This window comes from Helianthus annuus, chromosome 12 (genome assembly GCF_002127325.2).
Source record: "Helianthus annuus cultivar XRQ/B chromosome 12, HanXRQr2.0-SUNRISE, whole genome shotgun sequence".
Classification (NCBI taxonomy): domain Eukaryota; kingdom Viridiplantae; phylum Streptophyta; class Magnoliopsida; order Asterales; family Asteraceae; genus Helianthus; species Helianthus annuus.
Window position 1 is genome coordinate 57,811,899 of NC_035444.2, and position 8,409 is coordinate 57,820,307.

Here is an 8,409-nt window from a genome sequence, read left to right on the forward strand (position 1 = left end):
ATAGAAACATTTTTTTCAGCAATATTTAAGTTAGATTAATCACTAAAATAACTGATTCTTTCATGAAGCATTGTTAAAAAAAAAAAAAAAAAAAAAAAAACTTAAACAGCTAATAGAAACCTTTTTTTCTATTAGAAACATTTTTTCAGCAATATTTAAGTTAGATTAATAACTGAAAAAAATGTCACATATTCAGATGTGTATAGAAAGGTGTATATGTGTTAGCCTGAAACAAGCCAATATCATTATACCAACAAAAAAAGGCCCATCTAGCAAGACACTAGAACAAGCACCATTATAAACAACAAACACATTAGCATCAAAATTTAAAGAGCTATCTAAGGGTAATATTTGGCCAATTTGCTCTATTTCTCATCTAGAGGAAAGTAACATCTTTAATGTCCTCTAATGAATTCGGGTTTCGAATATCCATATCTTTTCATTAATCAATTTTTCATTCCTGCATATCCATATCTTCCGATAGCACCATCATGATCACACTCGGTCGCCGCCTTTTTATGTTTCTTTGGAAGTTGCATATTATACACCTCCTTGACCGAGGAAAACATGACGCAATGGCAGAAACGTTGATCCAAACCCCCACCGACCACCACAAAACCTTTGCCGATAAGCAAGATACCAGAATGTGATCAACTGATTCCTGCTTGTGCCCACAACGTGGACACATTTGGTTCACGACAGTGACCCCTACGTTTCACTTTACTATTTACTGAATTTTTTAAGTTAAAAATTAAATGGGTTGAATTTCTAACTTATTACTTTGGGGAAAAAATGTCTTACAAAAGTCGTGAATGGACACTTTAATTTTTTTAATTGTTTGGTCCAAGGATATAGGCAAAAGTCATAGCAGCAATATATCGACTTTTCCAATCTGACATTATAACTTACACATCAATATAGTAAGCGTCTGTGGTGGACCTAAAACATAAACTTCTTAGTTTTACATATAATATTCAAAAATATATCAAAAAATGATTGTATAAAATACGAAACCTTGCAATAATATGTACATATTCTAGTTTTTGTTAGATTTTCTTTGAACATGTGTTGTGGTGGGTTAGTTTCAAGGGCATCCCTTGGACATGATCTGACATATGGCAGTCCAGTCAGCAAATGAGCATTATGGGTTTGAAGTTAAAATGGGTGTAGCGGTATAATGTCACGTAATGTCCCTTGCAATATTACTCAATTATTTATTTAATACAGTAAGCGTCTTGTCGGTCGACTCACCAGCGTCGGCTAAAAACTCTTTGTAATAATAATTTGCAATAGATGACGAAGACGCGAGGGAATCCATTTTTGTAGGAGATGATGTGGAGTTGGGTTTATTTTTTGTGGTATTGGTTTAGTTGTGAATGTATATATATAGTTACTAGGTTATAACCCCGTGTATTACACGGTTGACTAAATGAATTTTATATACCAAATAATAAAACATTATCTTTTTAAAAGCCTCTTTTATTGCACGGGTTGAAGAAATGTAATTTTATATATTAAATAATAAAATAAGTTATAAATAATAAAAAAAAGTTATATTATTAAAAACCCCCGTGTATTACATGGGTTGAATAAATATGATTTTATATACCAAATAATAAAAAAAATATCTAGAAAAACTAACGGATTTTTTTATATTTAAAGTAGGATAAGATTGAATATTAATCTGAACTAACGGAATAAATATGATTTTATATACCAAATAATAAAAAAAAATATATTTAAAAAAACTAACGGATTTTTTTTATATTTAAAGTAGGATAAGATTGAATATTAATCTGAACTAACGGATTTTTTTATATTTAAAGTAGGATAAGATTGAATATTAATCTTTATTTATTTAGTTAATATAAGATTGAAAAATCATATGATTGAATAGGTGGGAGGTTGTATTATGATAAATCGGTTAACCGTACTGAATGATAAAGATAATAGTGATTGTTGAATAAATTAATTAATCGAATTTAACAGAAACATTTGTGATGTTAGACGGATTTTTTTTAATTATTTGAAAGTTAATATCAACTTTAGAATTCGTATGAATTCTTATTAGGTTTGATTAAATGTTATTGATAATAAAAATAGTTAATTACATAGTTAGTCCCTGTGTTTTGCACAAAATAACATACTTAGTTACTGATAGAATGTGATTTTAAACCTACAAATAACGTTAATACCTTCAAACGTTACAAAATGAAACGTTAATACCCTAGAATGTGATTTTAAACTATTAGTACCTAAGTATGTTATTTTGGGCAAACCACAGGGACTAACTATGTAATTAACTCTAATAAAAATTTGTATCAGATTAGATTTTAGATTTGATTAAATATTATTAATAATAAGAATTTGTATTAATTTAGATTAAATATTATTATTTTTATTATTATTATTAATTTTAATCAATTAAATGAGAGAATGACAAGTGTTCCAAGACAGATTTCTTTTATTATATAGTATAGATTGGATATAAAAAAAAAGTAGCCGTTATATTAGCCGTCGGCCAACGGATCATTGGTCAAAATTTTCCCGTTCAGGCGTTTTCAAGCCTACGCCCAAGCCAATTTTGACGAAAAAACCGCCCCCGAGGCCGAGGGAGGGGCGCGAAGGGGTGTTATAGATGAAAAGAAAGTCCAATTAAAGCCCCACTACGAGTGGTGCTAAGGGTGCTTTTATCAAACTATTTGTAGAAGAATACATATACTTTTCATAAAACCACAAAGCATGATCTTAATTTAGCAGCCAAGTTATGTTTTTCTTTAGTGAAAAAATTGACAGTCGATAATTTAGATGCGAATTTATAGAAATGACGTGTTGCAATATTACAATGTTAAATGATGAGGTCTATATCGGTCCCTTAAACGCTTGGTCCATATCAACGTCACCATCAATTAATAATTTCCTTCTTACATAGATGATAGTGATCTATAATTATTGTCAATCATCTACAATTAGCATGATTGATGATATATACTATACGTCTATAAATCAAGTCAATATGTGTAAACTCATGAATAAACTCTAACCTGCCTTATTTATGTCACATCTATCTAACATTTGTTATTATCTCAATTGATAAAACGTATTTCCTTTAGAAACATATTAGATATACAAATCCTTTTAACATCATTTCGCTTTGACTTGACCCTTCAAATGGCTCAAATCGTATATGATGTTGCATCGCCCAAATATTTCGAAACATCTTAGGGTCATGTTTACATAGATAAATCTTCATGTCACCTCCAATATTCTAGATATCCCTAAGACTAGACTCACTGTGTGGCCGTGGGAAAGGGTGGCGTGGGGCTTCCCTAACGCCGGCACACCGCCCCTTGTATTGGCGATTGGCGTGGAGGTGGTGGCGTCCGAATCTTCATGGGCGTGGGGTATGATGACAGGACACGTGGTGATTTGTTGTTCAAACTAGCCGTTGAACGACTAGAATTTAAAAAAAAAAAAACTAAAAAAACCATATACACCGGCCCTCTACAACTTATTTTTCCATACACATACAACATATCCAATTTATTTCTCCATACAAACACATTCTTTCACTCTCAAATTTATCATTCTCTAAATAAAATGCAATCCTCAAGTTCATCATCTTCATTGTCATCATCTTCGCTTAAAAAGCTTCTTTTATTATCATCATCATATGACGAGGGACCGGAGCTAATAATATCATTGGTTCAGAACATCCTTCAAACTATATTTGAAGATGATGGGGCCGCACAACCTTCGAACGGATTTGGATGAACACATTGGAGTCTTCCGCGAAACAACGACGACGAAGATGATAATTAAAATATGCAATTTTAGCTAATGTTTTTTTTTTATGTTTATGTAATGTTATTTCTTTATTTAATATTAATGTGTTTTTCTAATTTTATTGATTTGTTTTAATTTTTTTAACATAAATCAAATAAAAGAAAGTTACCGTCACGTGTTGCTCCACGCCCCCTCTTATCTCGCGCTTTTTTGGGCTTGAAGGGGAATTCCTCTCTGCTGACGTGGCTGTCACTCTCATCCCGCGCTTTATGGAGCTGAATCTCGACGAGATAGGAACCTTGCACCACACGCAAACATGCCACCAAATCGATCGATCTCACAAAAATGCATCCCACCACCAAAAGATAATAATAATAATAATATACTAATATTATAATGAACATGTTAACTCGTACGAAGCTGAAGAAAATTCCAAAATGTGCCGCACGAGTGTTCTTGAAAGATCCTTATCTTTTGAAGCTGGTGACTGAAACGTAAAGAGTTGGACATATCTCATTAATATTATACAATTGCAACAGTTGTCACATTGTCTGCAATGAAAATGACAATATGAGTGGGCTACACAACATTCAATAGCCTCAAGGAACGGCCCGCTACTTTGAAAAAAATATAAACTAAAAGACAAACCAATGAAGACAACTTTTGGGGACAAATATCATCTCTCACTACCGTCTTAGCGATAATAATATGTTGTAAAATGTATCAAAAATAATGTTTTTACTTTTGTTTCAGTTCTTAAAGGGTGTACGGATAAATGAACTGAAATTTGAAAACTATTCAAATTGTACTTAGAATTAGTTGAATAATTGAGATATGACTATGACATTAAATTGTAAATTTGTTAAATAAATAGAAATGTTAGGGTGGTGGTTACATGGAAAGAGTGTTACATTCATTTACTTTGTGACCCCGTTACAGTTCTGGTTCTTTTACTCTTCAATCAAATTATCAAAACTGAAACATGTTAGTTAAATATAAAAAATGTATCAGATTTTTCATGTTGAAAGCTATCACATTAGTAATGTAAATCATGTGAGTCTAGGTCCAATAGTCAACCCACGAGTCAATTATTTTCACATTTTTTATGTAGGTGTTGTAAAATCCTCATGTGCGGCTTCAACCTAATTGATGATATGGTACTTATAGCTGATTTGGAAATTGATTGGTAGTTCATTTATAATTTATAAAGAGTAAATTGTCATTTTAGTCTCTGAGTTTTTTTCAAAATTTGCTATTTTAGTCCAAATAGTTTTTTTCTCCGCCTCTGGGTCTCTCGCTTTTCCTATTTGTTGTCGTCTTAATCCAACCACCTAACTTCATCCAAAAGTCACAGTCAACTTAGAGGCAATTTTGTCACTTTACATATTTATTTAGTTTTTTCTATTTTTTTAATTAAATAACCTTTTAACTAATAAAAAACATAAAACAAAGTATAAATATATACTAGGTTATAATCCCGCGTATTACACGGGTTGAATAAATAAATTTTATATACTAAATAATAAACAATATATCTTTAAAAACTTTCTTTATTGCACGAGTTGAATAAATATAATTTTATATATTAAATAATAAAAAGTTATATCTATAAGAACAATATTGTACGGGTTGAATAAATGTAATTTTATGTACCGAATGAAAAAGTTATATCTTTAAAACCACGTGTATTACACGAGTTGAATAAATGTAATATTGTTTACCAAATAATAAAATAATACATCTTTAAAAAAACCTCATTTATTACACAGGTTGAATAAATGTAATTTTATATACCAAATAATAAAAAAATTACATCTTTAAAAATATGCGTATTACACGGTTTGAATAAATGTAATTTTCTGTACTAAATAATAAAAAAATATATATCCTTAAAAAACTCGGTGTCTTGTACGAATTGAATAAATCTAATTTTATACATCAAATAATAAAAAGTTATATCTTAAAAAACGTCATGTATTACATGGGTCGAGTAAATGTAATTTTGTATAGTGAAAATAAAAATATTTAATATATTAACACAAAGTTTGGTTTTCGTGATAAAAATAGATTATTCTGTTGTTGCAAAATTTGTTAATGAAGTCTCAATAAATTTAACCCTTTATTTAAAATTCCGTAAATATATAAATGATAAATAATATTAGTTAATTTTATTTTAAGTTTCGTAAAACCTGCTTGATACCAAACTAAACAAAATGTTCAAATATATAGCTAAGATCAAATTAGACAATTAAGTTTGAATTTGAAGTAAATAGATAAATATAAAAGTAATAATTAATTCAAATAAATAATAGAGTAAATTACGATTTTGGCCCCCGTCGTTATATCACTTTTACCCTTTTAGCCCAAAAAAGATTTTTTTAACGTCTTTTTTTCTAATCATTTTGGCCCTTAACATTTAATGGATGGGGTTAGTGTTAGGGGCCAAAAGGGTTAGAAAAGAAGACGTTGGTGACTCAGATGTTAAAAATAACATTTAATGGATGGGGTTAGTGGGTACACCACGATCCAATACGTGGATCGTGGCTACCCTAACGATTTAGGTAACTATGATACATACATACATACATACATACATACATACATACATACATACATACATACATACATACATACATACATACATACATACATACATACATACATACATACATACATACATACATACATACATACATACATACATACATACATACATACATACATACATACATACATACATACATACATACATACATACATACATACATACAAGTTATATCTTAAAAAACCTCATGTACTACATGGGTCGAGTAAATGTAATTTTGTATAGTGAAAATAAAAATATTTAATATATTAACACAAAGTTTGGTTTTCGTGATAAAAATAGATTATTCTGTTGTTGCAAATTTGTTAACGAAGTCTCAATAAATTTAACCCTTTATTTCAAATTCCGTAAATATATAAATGATAAATAATATTAGTTAATTTTATTTTAAGTTTCGTAAAACCTGTTTGATACCAAACTAAACAAAATGTTCAAATATATAGCTAAGATCAAATTAGATAATTAAGTTTGAATTTGAAGTAAATAGATAAATATAAAAGTAATAATTAATTTAAATAAATAATAGAGTAAATTACGATTTTGGCCCCCGTCGTTATATCACTTTTACCTTTTTAGCCCAAAAAAGAATTTTTTAACATCTAAGCCCCCAACGTCTTTTTTCTAACCTTTTTGGCCCCTAACGTCTTTTTTTTCTAACCCTTTTGGCCTTTAACGTTTAATGGATGGCGTTAGTGTTAGGGGCCAAAAGGGTTAGAAAAGAAGACGTTGGTGACTCAGATGTTAAAAATAACATTTAATGGATGGGGTTAGTGGGCACACCACGATCCAATACGTGGATCGTGGCTACCCTAACGATTTAGGTAACTACGATACATACATACATACATATATTTAAGTGTGTGTGTGTATATAGGGCTGTTCATTTTTATCCAAAACCCGAAACCCGACACGAATTCAAAGCCACCCGAACCTGAATTAGCGAATACCTGAAAAACCCGAACCCGAGAAACCCGAACTCGACCAACCCGAACTTTAAATGGTTTGGTTTTCGGGTCACTTTTTCCAGGCCAAAAACCCGAAACCCGAAAAAAACCCTGAACATTTATTGTTTTTTCTTATAAAAGTGTTTACATTTGGAGTCTTAATAGATGGAACACTAAGTTTTGGGACTTTTAAATATTATAATACCATATTGTCAACTAATCTTTCAACTTTAATGATATTTTTAAAGTAACAATATGAATTTTGATGATATTTTGTAAAAAAAAAACATTTATTTTCATTTTATATCTAAATTCGAAAACCGAATAACCCGAACCCGAATAACCCAAACCCGACTAACCCGAAATTTAAAATGGATTGGTTATCGGGTCAAATTATCCCAGAGAAAAACCCGAATAACCCGACCCGAAAAACCTGAAACCCGAAGAAAAAACCCGATGAACACCCCTATGTGTATATAGAGTAGTTATCCCAATGGCTTTTGTTTAAAAAAAAGAAAAAGAAATTGATTTTCTATCTTCGTTTTCATTTTCGTTTAGAAAAGCCATGATTTAACTATAAAAATAGTATTTTTCTTACTTGTGTTTTAAATTATAACAACATGGTTATATTGTTCTATCATATTTAGTTTTAAACTATTGAATTTATAATTTGCTCTAATTAATATTATAAATGAGAAGAAGATTAAACTAAATAATAATTATTCATAAGATATTAAACAAAATAATATTTAGTAGAAGGGTTATCTATAATTAATTAGAAAAAAATTAAATTAAAATAATAATAATCTATAAGGGATGCCCTAATATAATGACAAGTGTCCCCAAAGTGGTTTCTTTTATTATATAGTATAGATTTACATTCAACATCTGCCACCAATAACTCACCACATTACAACTTTCCACCACCGCCAATACCAACCCACCACCATCATAGCCTTCCTCCACGACCACCACCCACTCCACCACCATCACAACCTTCCACCACCGCCACCAAATTCTAAAAGCCCTCCTTATCTCCCCTCCTTGTTTTTCTGACATCCAACTCCGGCCAAT

General features: G+C 30.3%; 1 long non-coding RNA gene across 1 annotated transcript; it reads right to left on the bottom strand.

The window, feature by feature from the left end:
- Nucleotides 1-3,505: 3,505 nt before the first annotated feature.
- LOC110896735 lies at nt 3,506-4,260 on the bottom strand. The gene is made up of 2 exons (XR_002568125.2): nt 3,956-4,260; nt 3,506-3,786 (listed from the first exon to the last, which is right to left on the bottom strand). It is a non-coding gene; the product is annotated as an uncharacterized LOC110896735 (long non-coding RNA).
- Between the last annotated feature and the right edge of the window lie 4,149 nt (nt 4,261-8,409).